This window comes from Citrus clementina, unplaced genomic scaffold, assembly GCF_000493195.1.
Source record: "Citrus clementina cultivar Clemenules unplaced genomic scaffold, Citrus_clementina_v1.0 scaffold_6, whole genome shotgun sequence".
NCBI classification, from domain to species: domain Eukaryota; kingdom Viridiplantae; phylum Streptophyta; class Magnoliopsida; order Sapindales; family Rutaceae; genus Citrus; species Citrus x clementina.
In genome coordinates, this window is record NW_006262139.1 from 3,943,578 (window position 1) to 3,959,560 (window position 15,983).

Sequence of the window (15,983 nt, forward strand, 5' to 3'; positions counted from 1 at the left end):
AGGAGGCATTCCTGGATGTGTAGCTTTTGTAGGGTTAACATCTTCGTTGAGTTTGAATGGAAGATGTATGAAAAAATTTTCATTTTTCTAGAGAGGTGAGGGATGAGTAAACTGTGAGTGAATTTTAGGACAAAATTCAAGGAACTTTTGAGAAATTGAGGTATAAGGAGGGGCTGTATCCGAAAGTGTATACAGACGAAGAACATCCGTATAAGGCATAAACATCTGTTTAAACTTAATTCCTGTTGGTGTAATAAAAAGATTTTTTACCAGTTGGAGGACATTACATCCTATGAGGAGATCTTTGTTTGGTAAATTTGAACCAATAATTTTTTGGCAAATGATACAATTTGGGAAGAACTAGATACCAATGGGTTTTTTGGTAATGAGAGAGGTTTTAAAAACTTTTCCATTTGTAGCTCTGAAGTATTCAGTATGGTTTTCCCAATAATCAAGAGGAAGAACTTTAGGGTTGAGCATACTGCGCTGTGTGCCAGTATCAAGGAAACCAATGACTGAGACAGGTTTATTAAATTTTGAAGGGATGACTGAGATTTTAACTGAAGGACTAGTAAGTTTGGAATGGACCTGGTTAATTTCTTGAACAGTGGCTGTATAATCATCTTTCTCTAACTGTTTTGAGAAGTTGGATTCAACATCTTCATTGTCAGAAAGCATGGAAGATTGCTGTAAGTGATGGATGAGACAAACAGCTTTTGCTGACTTATTTGGGCAATTGCGGGCAAAATGTTCGCGTTTTTTGCAAATAAAACAGTGATTGTGTTTCTTTTTTCTGAACTGGGAATGATCCTTTTTTCTAAAGTATCTATAAGGCTTCTTTGGTTTTTTAGAAGAGGATTTGTGGAAGTGTTTCTGGAAGTGCTTTTTCTTGTTTGTTGGACAAGTGCACTTTTTGTCATCTTTGCACTGGATTTTGAGATAGGGGTTTTTGCAAGCTGAGGCAAAGGGTTCTTTGTGTTAATAAGATCTTTAAAGAAATCGTTTTGCTCACAGACCTTGTCAAGGCATAGCAAGGTTAATTGGAAGATTTTTCCAAGTGAGACATTGGCTATGTCAAGATTGAAGGCTGTCAATTGTCTTTGAAGCTCTGGCTGAAGCTTTGAGGGTAAAGATACAGCAAAGACATGCTTTAAAGATGGATAATTGAATCCATTCAATTTGTAATAAAGCATGCTCATTCTTTTGTAGTGCATTTCCAGGTGATGTCGTTTGAGAGAACAACATTTCATCTGGTGGTACTCCTTTCTGGATGCTTCAGTTGATACTGCTGGTTCTCCAATAAATTGCTCATAAATAATTGCAAGGGCTGTAGCAATGGTGGTTTGAATCAATTGAAGTTTTCTATATTCACCTAGACTTTCAAACCAATCTCGTAATGATCCAGTGAATCTGGAACAAAACTCACGGAGAACATTTTGAGTTTGTACATGAGGTCTTGTCATTTGCACATCAATCCATGCAGCAAATTCTTGTTGTCTTGCCTGCCATTTGTGACGAGGAATGTCATCAAATGTAAACCATGGTGAAGAGGATGGTTTTGAAGAATTTTCAGAAATCAGACGAACTGGTGGAACCGGTTCTGTTTGTGAGGCTTCGTCATCATTATTATCATCAAAAGATTCTTCTACAACAGGAGTAGATGTACTAGGATCTTCTACTTTCGTGGCCATTAGAAGACCAGAAATGTTTGCATATTGGGACTCTGAATCCGAAGAAGGTTGTTCAGATGAACTGAGTTCGTTGGAGGAGGATGAACTTTCTTCTGAAGTTGAATCTGAGTCACATTTTTAGTATTCAATATGCTGGTAATTGTATTGGTAAGCTAGGGCTTTGTCTTTCTTTGGAGGTTCAGGAGGCTCTGATACCAAGATAGGCGCAGTAGTAAAACCTAAAATATTTCTTTTAAGGTCACATAACCCAAAACAGACTTTCCTTAGTCTTTAAAACAGGGTACCAAACCGTTTAAGAAATCTTCATAAGTTTTCTGATGCACAGGATCCTTACTGGAAGGCAAGTGTAGAGCATACTTCCTTAAAGTTTCAAAATGAACAAATTTAATTCTTTATTCCTTTGCTTTCTCTAGATCTTCATTTGCAGAGAGAGAAGAGAGTTTAGAAATTCATAGTTTTATGGAAACACACGAGAGTTTTTTTCTTCAAAAACGTCTTCTATACCTTACGAACGAAGGGAGAATTCTTTATATAGGAGAATTCTCAGAGAAGATAGGACAGGACCCCTATCTTTTACAAAAGCAAAAGTAAAAGACACATCATGACAGCTTTAATGATTACAAAGGACAAAGTGTGCTTTAATAATTATACGGGACAAAACCATAAAGTAGAACATAATTATTATAACAAGACAAACTACTTTATGGAGAGCGGAGATTCATGTAGTCGTCTTCAGATGAGCTTTCTGTTTCATCTGGGTCAGTGTCACGGTTGTATTTTGGGAAAAGGTTTTGGAGAGCTTTGGATGCTTACAGTGGGGACTGCGACATGGTGGATAAGGGCAATCTCTTCGGTATCTCGGCTTGGGGAGTGATGACTGGGGCTTGGGGCTTGGTATCTGAGTGGTCTTGTCAACTTTGGAGGGTTGGGATGATGATCCTGGTTCATACATGGTTGGTTGTGGAAACTGTTGGAGATGTTGGCTTAGAGGAAGGAATTCTTCCCACAGGTCTTGGGAGTCTTGGTAAAGGAAGTCAGTGTAGTCTGGTTTTTCTTCTTTGATGATGATTCCTGTGGACTTTGGTTTGGATATGGCGGATGGAGTGGGGATCATGATGAGGTCATGTTGTGGTCCTAAGGAGGTGTGAAAGATATCCCGGTGTGGTGGAGTTTGGTGGTTCAATTGACAAAGGTAGTTGTGCAGGTTGGATTGGATTTCATTGTTAATGACAATTGGGTGAGGTGCGGTAAACCATTCATATACCTGGTCTTGAGTCCAAAAGAGATTTGTGTCTGGATGTTGGAAGTATGGCCTGTGAATGATAAATACTAATGTAAACAATTGTGCTTCAGAGGCAGGCATACGTTCAAAATTGTAAATCTCTGACAGTTGTTGTAGCTTCTTTCTCCACCATGGTATTGGGGATAACTATTCAAGTAATGTCCAGGTAAGAGAGGTGGTTTTGTCTGGATTAAGGAGATTGTTCAAAGTGGGAGTGATTAGTAGGACTAGCTTGGTTGCATAAAGAACAGTTAGGCACCAGATGTACCATAACTCATCTTCAGTGATTTCGCTGGACGGAGCAAGGATTAAACCTATAAGGAACAGATTTTCTAGGTGGAAGGTGGAAAATGGAAATGAGTCTACCAAAAGGTAGGCTTTCATGAAGAAGCGGAAAACAGCTTTCCTTGCAAACTCTTGGATAGCAAAGACAGAGGAGAAAGTTTTGTCAAGGGGAAAAGTTTTCTTGGTGAGAGCTTCTAGTGGAAGTGATGTGGCCATGGAGATGATCGGAAATTGGTATGTTGTGGAAATCAAGGTTAGAGGGTTTTCTGGTTTTGAGAGTCTGGATAGCATATCAGGGATGAGGTTCTGGGACCCCTTTATATGCTTAACCGAAAAATCGTATTTGGAAAACCAATCTTTTAATCGGAGTAACATCTTTTCTGAGACAGTCTTACCTTTGAAATTGAGAATATTGGGGAAGGCTGAACTGTCCAGTCGGATGAGAAAATGATGTCCAATAAGATGATACTCAAATTTTTTGATGCCATTCTTTACCGTTAAGATTTCTTTGAACACGCTATGGTAATGTTTATGTGTGTTAGAAAATTGTCCACTAGCGTAAGCGATAAAGTATTCTTTGCCGTTGATTTCTTCGAGGAGGATGGCACCCCATGATTCATCACTTGCGTCTGTCTGCAGTATGCACTTTCCATCAGTAATTAACTTTAGGGGAGGCAGATTTTGCGCAATTTGCTTGAGGGTAGTGACAGCAGTTGTGTGGTCAGCATTCCACTCTGGGGGCTTCTTTGTCAATAGAGCCGAGAGGTGGTGAGTATAGCGGTCCACATGCGGGATGAAGTCTCTGATGTAATTGATAATGTCGAGAAACTGTTGAACTTGCTTTTTGGAAAGTTGCTGATCTGGAAAGTGAAGCAACTCTTGGGCAATGTGCTTTCCTGGCTGATAATGGCCGTCCTTTATGATCATATCAAGGAATTCAAGGTTATCCGTGGCAATGGTGCTTTTCTTGGCAGACAACATGATTCTATGACTTTGGACAATATCATAGAATTGAGTTAACAGCTGGTGATGTTCATCATGTGATCCTGAAAAAAGCAAGATATCATCAATGTAAATTAATGCATGATGCAGGATAGGGTGAAAGATTTTGACCATGGATTTTTGAAAAATGGATGGGGCAGTTTTGAGGCCGAAGGGTAGGATTGTCCATTGATAATGGGCATTTGGGATACAAAAGGCAGTTTTGTAATGCTCCAAGGGTTCAATGCCTAATTGCCAAAAACCTGATTTTAAATCAAATTTGGAAAAGATCTGGGCATTTTTTAGAAAAGTAAACATGCTTTGTCGTCGGGGCAAAGGAAATTTGTCATCTTGCAAAAACATATTTAGTGGCTGATAGTCAATGACTAAGCGTTTCTTTCCTCTGACAATTTCAGAATGCTTTTCAACATAAAAGGCTTGGCAAGCCCATTGAGAACTTGTGGGCTCGATTAGACCTTGGGCTAACAGTTGTGAACATTCATTTTGGGCTAGGAGTAAGTCAGAAGGACTCATTCCTGGATGGGTAGCTTTGGTCGGGTTAATGTCTTCATTGAGTTTGAAAGGTAACTTAATGAAGAAAGATGGGTTTTTCCACAATGGAGTTGGATGGGTGAACTCAGAATGGGACTCTGGACAGAAATGCAAAAGATGTGTTGAAATATCCTGGTAGGACTGGGGAGTGTCAGACAAATTGTAGAGTTTCAGAATGTCTGTGAATGGTTTGAACATGGACTTGACTCGGATTCCAGTGGGAATGATTTGGAGGTGTGTGATTTGGTGGAGTATGTCAAATCCTAACAAGATATCCTTATTAGGAAGGGTTGAACCAATAACCTTGGTCCAAATGACACAATTTGGGAAGATTTGAATACCAATGAGTTTGTTGGTAATCAAAGAGGTAGTGAAAAATTTGCCATTAACAGCCCTGAAATTTTCTTCGTACTTTATCCAGTATTTAGGTGGAAGGATATTGGGGTTTAACATGCTGCGTTGGGCGCCAGTATCTATGAGACCAATTAGTGGAATGGGCCTTTGGAATTTTGAGGGCAAGATATGGAGTTTGATGGAGGGTATAGGAACAGTAGTGTCAAGAGACAGTAATTGTTGGTGGAAGATAACTTGAGACACATCACTGCCGGAGTCATCAGAGGAATTTTGTAATGCGAACACGGTTTCATCATTGGGTTCATCTTGCTCAGAGAAATAGAATTCCAGTTCATCCGTCGCGGGAGAGTAATCTGTAGTGGCTTGAAGATGTTCGACTAGCCGGATGGATTTCTCTCGTTTGTTGGGACAATCTTTAGCATAATGACCTTTCCTCTTGCAAATGAAACATCTGCTTGATGATTTTCGTTTGAATTCTCTGGAGGAAGATGATTTTTTTCTGAAGAATCGGTAGGGCTTTCTGGACTTGCGGGGTATGGATGAAAATTCTGGATTTTTGAATTTCTGAAAATGCCTTTTCTTCTTAGAACTGCAATCACAATCCTTTTTCTTTTTACATTTGATCTGCAAATAGGGCTTTTTGCAGGCACTCTTGAACGGTTTGTTATCTCGCAAAAGTTCTTTGAAAAACTGTTTCTGCTCACAAAGTTTGTCAAGGCATGTTTTGGCAATCTGGAAGATTTTGCCAAGAGAGATATTGTCAAGGATGAGATTGGAGGCGGTGAGTTGCCGTTGTATATCGGGTTAGAGCTCTTCTGGAAGGGAAGCTAGAAAGACATGCTTTAATGTTGGCTCATTGAAGCCATTAAGCTTATAGAACAGCAAGGACATTCGTTTGTAATAAAAGTCAAGATCCTTAGCATTGACTGAGTATCATTTCATGTTGAGATAGTCTCGTCGTGTAACTTCAAAAACTGCAGAGGGGTCTCCAAGGAATTGATCATGAATAACCGCAAGGGCACTTGAGACTTCTGGTAATTAAACAAACTGTAATTGTCTGTATTGGCCTAAAGAATCAAACCAATCTCTTAGAGCACCTGTAAAACAAGTAGCAAATTCTCTAAGGACTGATTGAGTCGTTGCTCCTGGCCTTAGCATTTGGAGGTCAATCCAAGCAGACATTTCAGTAAGTCTCTCGCGCCATTTATGAGATGGAAGATCATCAAATGTGAACCATGGACCATTTGACGATTTTTGACTTGTTGGACCAGGCTGGGCTTGGGCTGGAAGGGGTTGGTGTGTTGCAGAGAATTCAGGTATGTCTTCGTCAACTTCTGAAGGAATATCAACATATGGTTCTATGTGAGAGGTTTGGCTGTGATCAGGTTGGGCGATCAAGATTCTGGTGATATCAGCATAGGACTTTTTAGAGTCACTAGTGGATACTGAAGATTTTGTGTCAGACTCAATATGGCTGGTGGAAATGGCTAGATTTGAATCAGAAGTTTGAGCAGAAGTTTGATCATCTGGAGTAGATGATGGATCTACAGTGTGGGCACTATACTGGTGCATGGGTTCTTTGTCTTTGGACTGAGTTTGAGGTTGGGATTGAGGTGGGAGTGGAGGTGCGGGCGGTAGGGACAGTTGTCCAGGAATGGACATGGATGGCTGATGAATTTTGACGGGGCGTGGTTGAGGTTTAGGCTTTGGTTTAGGTTTAGGTGGTGGTGGTAAGGGATTATCTCTGAAAAGAGTATGAGTCATGCCAAATAACTTGGAAGGGTCATACTGTTTGATGGGGGAAAGCATAGAGGCAAATGGATGATAAGTTGGACCTATGGAAGGGATATGAGGCGATGTGGTAAAAAGGGTAGGTCTTTGTTTTTCAGATTCAATCTAATCAAGCTTAGCTTTTAAGCGTCTGATTTGCCTTTCTTTTTGGTCAAATTCTGGGCCATAGTATCTTTGAGCAAGCATGGTTCGTAACTCTGAATCTAGTTAAGTAATTCTAGATTGAAGATTGTGGTAGATCTGCTGCATCTGTACAGTAATGGAGTCAACTTTCGTCTCAATCTGTTCAGTTTGTAAACTGATTTTCTCAACTTTTGAATTGATATGCAACAAAGTATCATTCTGTGCTCTAGCATTTTGGGTTTGTTAGTTAAGGACTGATTCAAAAGGTTTGGGAGGTTCTAGGTGGCCAGTTGAGGTAATAGCTGAAGGGATAAAAGGTTTGGATACCACATTTCGTTGGGAATCTGTGTGAGTTTCTAATGGAGGAAAGGAGGAAGAGTAGTCTGAAGAGGTAGAAGAAAACATCATACAAGCGATTGGTTGGACGATAGGTGTTGAGTTTGGGATGGGGGATGGAATCTCAGGTTTGCAATGCTTTGCAATCCATTTGAGTTCTGTTTTGTAGATGGGTAATGGAGCTGGTGGAGGTGGAGGATCTCTTGGTGATTTGGGTTCACAGTGTTGACATGAGACTGGAGGTTTTTTCTTTTTGGGTCTCTTTTTGGTGGCATAATCATCGTCCTCTTCCCAATCATCCCAGCAGGGACAATTTGGGTCCCACATGCCGGAGCCTGGGACATCCCATAGGAAATGTCCATTTTGCTTTGCTGGATAAACAGGGTAGCCGTTAGAATTGAACCCTGTAATGGGCAGATCTTCCTGAGCTGTCTGAATAGCTGTGATCATTGAAGAATAGGTAAAGGAGAGCCGAGGGGGCTCTTATGGAGCATTGGGAGGTGGTTTAAAAGTCATTCGGACTGTTCTATCTTGTCGTCTTTCAAACATGCTTTCAGATGTCTAAATTGGAGCTGTATTGTTATGGAACTGCTCATAATTGGAGATCCATTCAAGAGGCATAAGCTTGATAAGCTCATGACGGGGAGGTTTTCGTGGGATCTGGATGATTGTGGGAATTGAATTTGGTCAGATTCTGCTAACACCATGAGAGCGTCAGAGTGGTGTTCTGGAGTGGGTAGATCTAAGGCATGATTTTGAAGCCTATAGACCAGTTGATGGTGTAAGGTGGCTATTTTGGCGGAAGAAATTTCTTCTGCACCTTGAATTTGAACTTGAACTTTCAAGGCTATGGGCAAATTTATGTCTTAGAGAGAAATGTTGAAATTTGGATAAAAGGTGAGTAAAACACTTCCTGCATGAAGAGTTGTGAGGACAGTGCCTATAACAACATCTTGGTACTGTTTAAACCGGGTATCAAGCATAGCAATTCGAGCTGTGACCGGTAATCCTTTTCTCCCATGAAGGGTAAGGATTAATCTGATGCCTCCAAGATGGAGATGAGTGTAACCTTCTCTTTTCCAATTGGAAATTAACTCTGAAGGTATGTCCAGAGTGACATATTGCTCAGCAGAGGTTGCTTGAAGAGCACATTGATCCAGGCGAGAAGACTGGATATATTCTTTAGGTTGAGGCCGTCTAGTAGATATGAGAGTACGGATACTTCGGGTAAAGGAACTCGGGCGTTTGTACAGCTGATAAGGGCTGATGAGAGGGTATGATGACTCACTGATTTGGGTTGATTCAGGGATATAGGAATATTCTACAAGGTTTTCAATCTTATTGGCGGTATGAGAAGTGCAGGATTTGGACAAAGAAAGAGTAACAAGATTGGAAGGAGTGGAAGATGAAGTGGAAGCCATAAATGAGAAAGTCTCTCTACTCCGGAAGTTCTAGAGATCAAAACAAAAGAAAGACGTAAATCATACCATTTTGGTCATGAAAAACTGAAGTTTAGAAAATGTAAAATTTTCAAGGACGGGTATGGCTCTGATACCAAGATAGGTGCAGTAGTAAAACCTAAAACGTTTCTTTTAAGGTCATATAACCCAAAACAGACTTTCCTTAGTCTTTAAAATAGGGTACCAAACCGTTTAAGAAATCATCATAAGTTTTCTGATGTAATTGATAATGCCGAGAAACTGTTGAACTTGCTTTTTGGAAAGTTGCTGATCTGGAAAGTGAAGCAACTCTTGGGCAATATGCTTTCCTAGCTGATAATGGCCGTCCTTTATGATTATACTAAGGAATTCAATGTTATCCATGGCAATAGTGCTTTTCTTGGCAGACAGCATGATTCCATGACTTTGGACAATATCATAAAATTGAGTTAACAGCTGGTGATGTTCATCATGTGATCCTGAAAAAAGTAAGATATCATCAATGTAAATTAATGTATGATGCAGGATAGGGTGAAAGATTTTGACCATGGATTTTTGAAAAATGGATGGGGCAGTTTTGAGGCCGAAGGGTAGGACTGTCCATTGATAATGGACATTTGGGATACAAAAGGCAGTTTTGTAACGCTTCGAGGGTTCAATGCCTAATTGCCAAAAACCTGGTTTTAAATCAAATTTGGAAAAGATTGGGCATTTTTTAGAAAAGTAAACATGCTTTGTCGTCGGGGCAAAGGAAATTTGTCATCTTGCAAAAACATATTTAGTGGCTGATAGTCAATGACTAAGCGTTTCTTTCCTCTAACAATTTCAGAATGCTTTTCAACATAAAAGGCTTGGCAAGCCCATTGAGAACTTGTGGGCTCGATTAGACCTTGGGCTAACATTTGTGAACATTCGTTTTGGGCTAGGAGTAAGTCAGAAGGACTCATTCCTGGATGGGTAGCTTTGGTCGAGTTAATGTCTTCATTGAGTTTGAAAGGTAACTTAATGAAGAAAGACAGGTTTTTCCACAATGGAGTTGGATTGGATTTCATTGTCAATGACAGCTGGGTGAGGTGCGGTAAACCATTCATATACCTGGTCTTGAGTCCAAAAGAGATTTGTGTCTGAATGTTGGAAGTATGGCCTGTGAATGATAAATACTGATGTAAACAATTATGCTTCAGAGGCAGGCATACATTCAAGATTGTAAATCTCTGACAGTTGTTGTTATTAAAGCACACTTTGTCCGATACAAAATCTGACTTGAAGTCTGATTTTTGGCAACTTGGCATTCACCCCTCTGACCGATACAAAACTGCTTTTTGTATTCCAACTGCCCATTACCAATGGACAGTCCTCCCTTTTGGCCTCAAAACTGCCCCTTCCATTTTTCAAAAGGCCATGACCACCATCTTTCACCCAATCTTGCACCATACTCTTGTTTACATTGATGATTTACTTCTTTTTTCAGGTACTCATGATGAACATCACAAGTTACTCCAACAGTTTTTCCAAATCATTCAAGAGCATGGAATCATGATCTCTGAAAAGAAAAGCACGATTGCGACAACCTCTGTTGACTTTCTTGGCATGAAAATCCAAGATGGCCATTATCAGCCTGGACACCACATTGCACAAGAGTTACTCCACTTTCCCGAAAGTAACTTTACAAAAAAGCAAGTCCAACAATTTCTTAGAATCATCAATTACATCCGTGATTTCCTGCCACATGTCAATTACCATACAAGCAATTTGTCTGCTCTTCTAAAAATGAATCCACCATCCTGGTCAGAAATCCACACAGATGCTGTGAAGCAATTAAAGCAGATTGCCTAGAATCCGCCACCTCTAAAACTTATCACAGATGGCAAGAGAATCCTGCAAACAGACGCCAGTGATGAGTCATGGGGGGCCATCCTCCTTGACTTTATTGCTTATGCAAGTGGACAATTTCCTGATGCACAAAAGCATTATCACACAGTCTACAAAGATATCTTAGCCGTGAAAAATGGTATCAAAAAATTTGAATTTCATTTGATTGGTCATAGATTCTTGATCAGACTAGATAATTCAGCTTTTCCCAATATCTTGAACTTTAAGCAGAAGGTTGTTCTAGAAAAAACCTTATTCGGCTTAAAGAATGGTTTTCAAGATATGACTACCATGTCCAGCATATAAAAGGAGATCATAACCTCATCCCAGACTTACTGTCCAGACCTCCAACACCAAAACCTTCCCAGTTCTTCTGTATTACTTCTCAAATATCCTTCCCAATCATTGCCATGGCTAGTTCACTCCCTAAAACAGCTTTTACCCAGAAGTCTTTCCCACTCAACATGACTTTTCAATCACCTCACCAGATCCAAGACTTCGCCAGAAAATTCCTCTTTAGGTTTTTTATGAACATCTATACGATGAGTAAAGAACCTATATTTTTCCCCAATGTTCACCCTGATCATCTTTTCCTCACAAGATTAGTACTTACACCTCACAGAGATATTATAGAAGATGAACTTTGGTATATATGGTGTCTTATTGTTCTGTATGCCACAAAATGATTTTTCCTATTTTACCCCTTCTCTCCAAACTCAATGATCCAGAGTTTTCTACCTCTCTCACCTGGACTCTTTTTTAATGGTTTTCACCATTACCATGGTGGCGTAGAAAGCTACAACAGATTGCTGACATGCACCATCTTCTAGAACTCCTAGACCAAGAAGGAAAACAGTTCACTTCTGTTTTTATCATCCATCGTCCATACTTCCAACATCCTCATACCAAGGACTTTTGGACACAGAATCAAAGTTCTGAATGGAACACTGTTCCTCACATTGCCTGTCTTGAACAAGATTTCCACATCAAAACTTCCTTGAAGAACTTCCTGATGGAACTCAACCATATTCATCCAGACCAACCAGATATCCTCCACACATCTCTTGGACCAAAACATGAAATATTCATGATCCCTACACTGTTGAGTGTTAAAAAATGTATATTTATAAAGGAGAAAATCTTCATTTTACATTCATGTTTTACTAACACCCTTACTTTTATGTATTTAAACTTCTTATCATTTAATTATGTGTGTTGTATTATAATTAAGTATTTTATGTATTTTAGGGGCATCATAGTCATTTCACAATGAATGAGAGATCAGACGGCAAAACGGACATCACTTTTGAACAGGACGGTCGAAAACCTTAAGAGGAGCATAAAAGGAAAAATGGCACTATTCACATGTACGGTTCTATCTACGTTACTGTTCACGACACTGTTCACATAGACGGATCGATGATGTGGCATTGACTGATGAGGTGTCACGATCCTGTTGGACTAAAATTCTTATGCACTGTTGATCGATGACGTGGCAGCATATCAGTGGACCAAAAATCTCGCGTACGGTACATGCATTACACAGGACTATTTTCAACCAAACCACGTCACTGTTCAAGCCGGGTCAAACCGTGTTACTGTTCACCCACGTGGTCAAACCGTATACTGTTGACTGATGACATGGCGTAATCCTGAGCGTCCGAAATGTTTTCGATCCAATGGCCATGATTTACTTAATGTATCTATAAAAATGGGGCTCTCCCCCCCCCCCCTAATTTGATAGCTCTTAATCCATTTTTGGACTCCATTTTCTGTAATTCCTTCTCTATCTTGTATTTTCTACATATTTTAATAAATTCCCATTTTTCCCCTAATTCAATTATAAGTAGCTAATTTTCTTTCAAGCTTGGGTTGAAGGTGAAGTCTCAACATGTGTCATGGGCTTTATTTGGTAAATTTATTTTCTTTTCCCCTCTAATTTTTGTGGATGTTTTGACTTCTCGTCGACAAATAATAATAATCTTGTCTAGATACCGTCTTGGTTTCACCGGCTCTCTAGTACAAGGTTATTATTATTTGGCACGATAAGCCCTTAGCACCATATTGATTAGAGTGTGGTTCATGAGGTGTGAATTACCCCCTCATGATTTAATTGGTATTAATAATAAATATTTAGCCCATGATGGATGTTGATACGGATCCAAATTCCCAAGTAAGTCAATTTAATAGATTTTCACTTCAATTTATTCTTGCCATCTTATTTCGAATTTTAGGATAATCCAATTCCTTTTCACCACAAATCCAACCACCCATTTAGAAAATTAATTCTGCACACAATTAAAATCCACCTCCTCGTGGGATCGACACTCGTCACCATTGATCTATATTACAATAGATTCGTGCACTTGCGAGTTCAATAAAATTTGCACAAGTTTTTGGTGTCGTTGCCGGGGAGGTAAGTAATTTTAATTCATAGAATTAATTTTTGTGAATAATTCCATTTAATTGTTTTCTTGTATTTTTTTCTTTAAAAAAAAAAGAAAAAAAAAGTGAATCTACATTTAAAGGTTAGTATTTCTTTTCTTTTTCTCTTCTTTAAAATTCTGTAATTTATTTTTCAATTTATTTTTCTTTGTAAATTTTTTTGTTTGTTTATCTTATTAATTTATTTTTAGTTAATTTATTTCAAGTATTTGTTTTTGTGTATTTTTATAGAAAGGTTTTAATAGCGTGATAAGGTTAATATCATAATTTCTCCCTCTTCTTTATTTTTATTTGTTTTGTTCCGATCTTTATTTTTATTTTATTTGTTTTGCATGCATGGTCGAAGGTCATTATTACCTAATCTTGAACCTATAGACCTTGAACTTGAGAAAACACTTCGCACACACAAACAAGTTAAAAATAAAATGGATTTGCAACCACAGGAGAGGCCATTTAAGGACTACTTCAGTCCTTTAGCTAATTTGAGCACATCATGCATAAGATACCCAAATGTAGCTGCTAGGAGTTTTGAACTAAAACCTAGTGTGCTAAATTGTCTCCCAACATTCTATGGCCTAGAAAATGAGGACCCATATAATCATTTGAATGATTTTCATGCTATTTGTCAAACATTTAAATATGAGAATTTTTCAGATGATGATGTTAAACTTAAACTATTCACATTTTCTTTAAAGGATGGAGCTCGTTCATGGCTCAATACATTGCTTGCTAATAGCATTACATCATGGGAACAAATGGTTATAAAATTTTTGAATAAATATTTCCCAGTGCATAAAACCAATGCTATTCGCAGGGAAATTTCAGAGTTTACCCAGAGAGAAGACGAGCAGTTTTTTGAAACATGAGAGGGATTCAATGGGCTACTCTTGAAGTGTCCACATCATGGATACGAGAAATGACACCAATGCCAATATTTTTTGGAGGGATTATTGCCGAATGTGCAAGAATGGCTAATGGCAACAAGTGGAGGAGAGCTAATGTCAAAAAGTGCATCAGAGATTTGGGAATTCTTCCAGCGACAAGCGGATAATTCCCAACAGCGGAGTCGGTCGCTCAGGAACACTAAAAGAATTAAGGGAGTAAATGAGGTTCACATTGGCGAGTCAAGTTCAGAAATTAAAGAAGTCAAAGCGATAATTGAAGGTCTCTCTCGAAAAATAGCATCGTTATCGACTGCTAAATCAATAGAGCCACATGACCATGACTCATACTCAGATCAAGCCAATGTCATAGGTGTAATGAGAAAACCATCGAATTACAACCCATACTCCAACACATATAACCCTGGATGGAGAGACCACCCCAATTTTTCATGGTCTCAAGGATTCCAACAGAATGGACCAGTAGCTCCAGCTCCACCTATGCAACCAATTCCTCAAAATCCTCAAGCCTCTCAGCCACCATTTAGACCATACAATCAAAACCAGAACTACTCTCAACCCAGACCATGGGAGGATGCATTCCAGAATTTCAAGAATGTTACTCACTCTATGATTGAGCAACAGAACCGCACCATTGATGGACTACGAAATGAGTTGAGAGCAGGCTTCAACTCACAAGCCCAATTAGTTTCAAGTCTCGAGAAGATGGTGGGACAACTTGCTTGTTCAGTTCAGACCTTGGCAATGACTGTTGAGAAAAGTAAATTTCCAAGTCAACCAGTGCCTAATCCTAAAGGAGTACATGAAGCAAGTACTAGTTCACCACAGCAGCATGGAGAGGTCAAAGCTGTCATGACCTTGCGAAAAGGAAGAGAAGTCGAAAATAAAGTGGAGATGCCGGTGACAAAAGAAAATCAAATTGTACCTGTGAATGTTGAGGACTCACCATTGGAGGAAAAAGAAGAAACTAACCCACGAGAATACGTTCCCAAAGCTCCATTTCCTCAGAGGTTAGCTAAAGGAAAGAAGGGAAAATCCACAGGTGAGATTCTTGAAATCTTCAAACAGGTAAGTGTTAACATCCCTTTACTTGATGCTATAAAGCAAGTTTCATCTTATGCCAAGTTTCTTAAAGACCTTTGTACTAAAAAGAGAAACATTCATGTTCAAAAGAAGGCATTTTTAACAGAAAACGTTAGTTCTATCCTCCAACATAAAATTCCTCTAAAATGCAAAGACCCATGCTCCCCCACTATCTCATGTAGGATAGGGAACCACACAATTGAGAATGCTTTGTTGGATTTAGGAGCTAGTGTAAATTTGTTGCCTTATTCAGTATTTGTGAAACTTGGACTTGGAGAATTACACCCAACTCCAGTGGTGTTACAGCTTGTAGATCGGTCCACGAAAATACCTCGTGGTATTGTAGAGGACGTGCTTATCCAGGTAGACAAGTTTTATTTTCTTGTTGATTTCATTGTAATTGACACTCAACCAATACAGGATTCAAGGAAGCACATCCCTATTATTCTAGGCCGACCTTTCTTGGCAACTGCAGATGCTCACATTCAATGCAGGACTGGAAATATGCAATTGTCCTTCGGCAACATGACTATGGAGCTAAACATTTTCAACATTGCCAAACAATCTCATAATGCAGATGATGGAATTGTTGATGTAGATTTAATATAAATAATAGTTGATAATACTTTTGTTTCAAACCTCAGTGATGATCCTTTACAAACATGTTTAACTCACTTTGGTTTGGATTTTGATATTGACAGATCAGTCGATGAGGTTAATGCCCTACTTGACTCAGCACCATCCATGGACACTAATAAATGGAAGTCAAGAGTTGAACAACTAGCACCATCCAGATAAGAAACTCATCCCTATCATCAGAATCACCCCCAAAACTCGAGCTCAAACC

At 39.1% G+C, this 15,983-nt stretch overlaps 1 non-coding gene across 1 annotated transcript; it reads right to left on the reverse strand.

Moving 5' to 3' along the window:
* Window positions 1–13,957: 13,957 nt before the first annotated feature.
* LOC112097467 lies at window positions 13,958–14,061 on the reverse strand. Its single transcript, XR_002904999.1, has one exon. It is a non-coding gene; the product is annotated as a small nucleolar RNA R71 (small nucleolar RNA).
* Window positions 14,062–15,983: the final 1,922 nt, after the last annotated feature.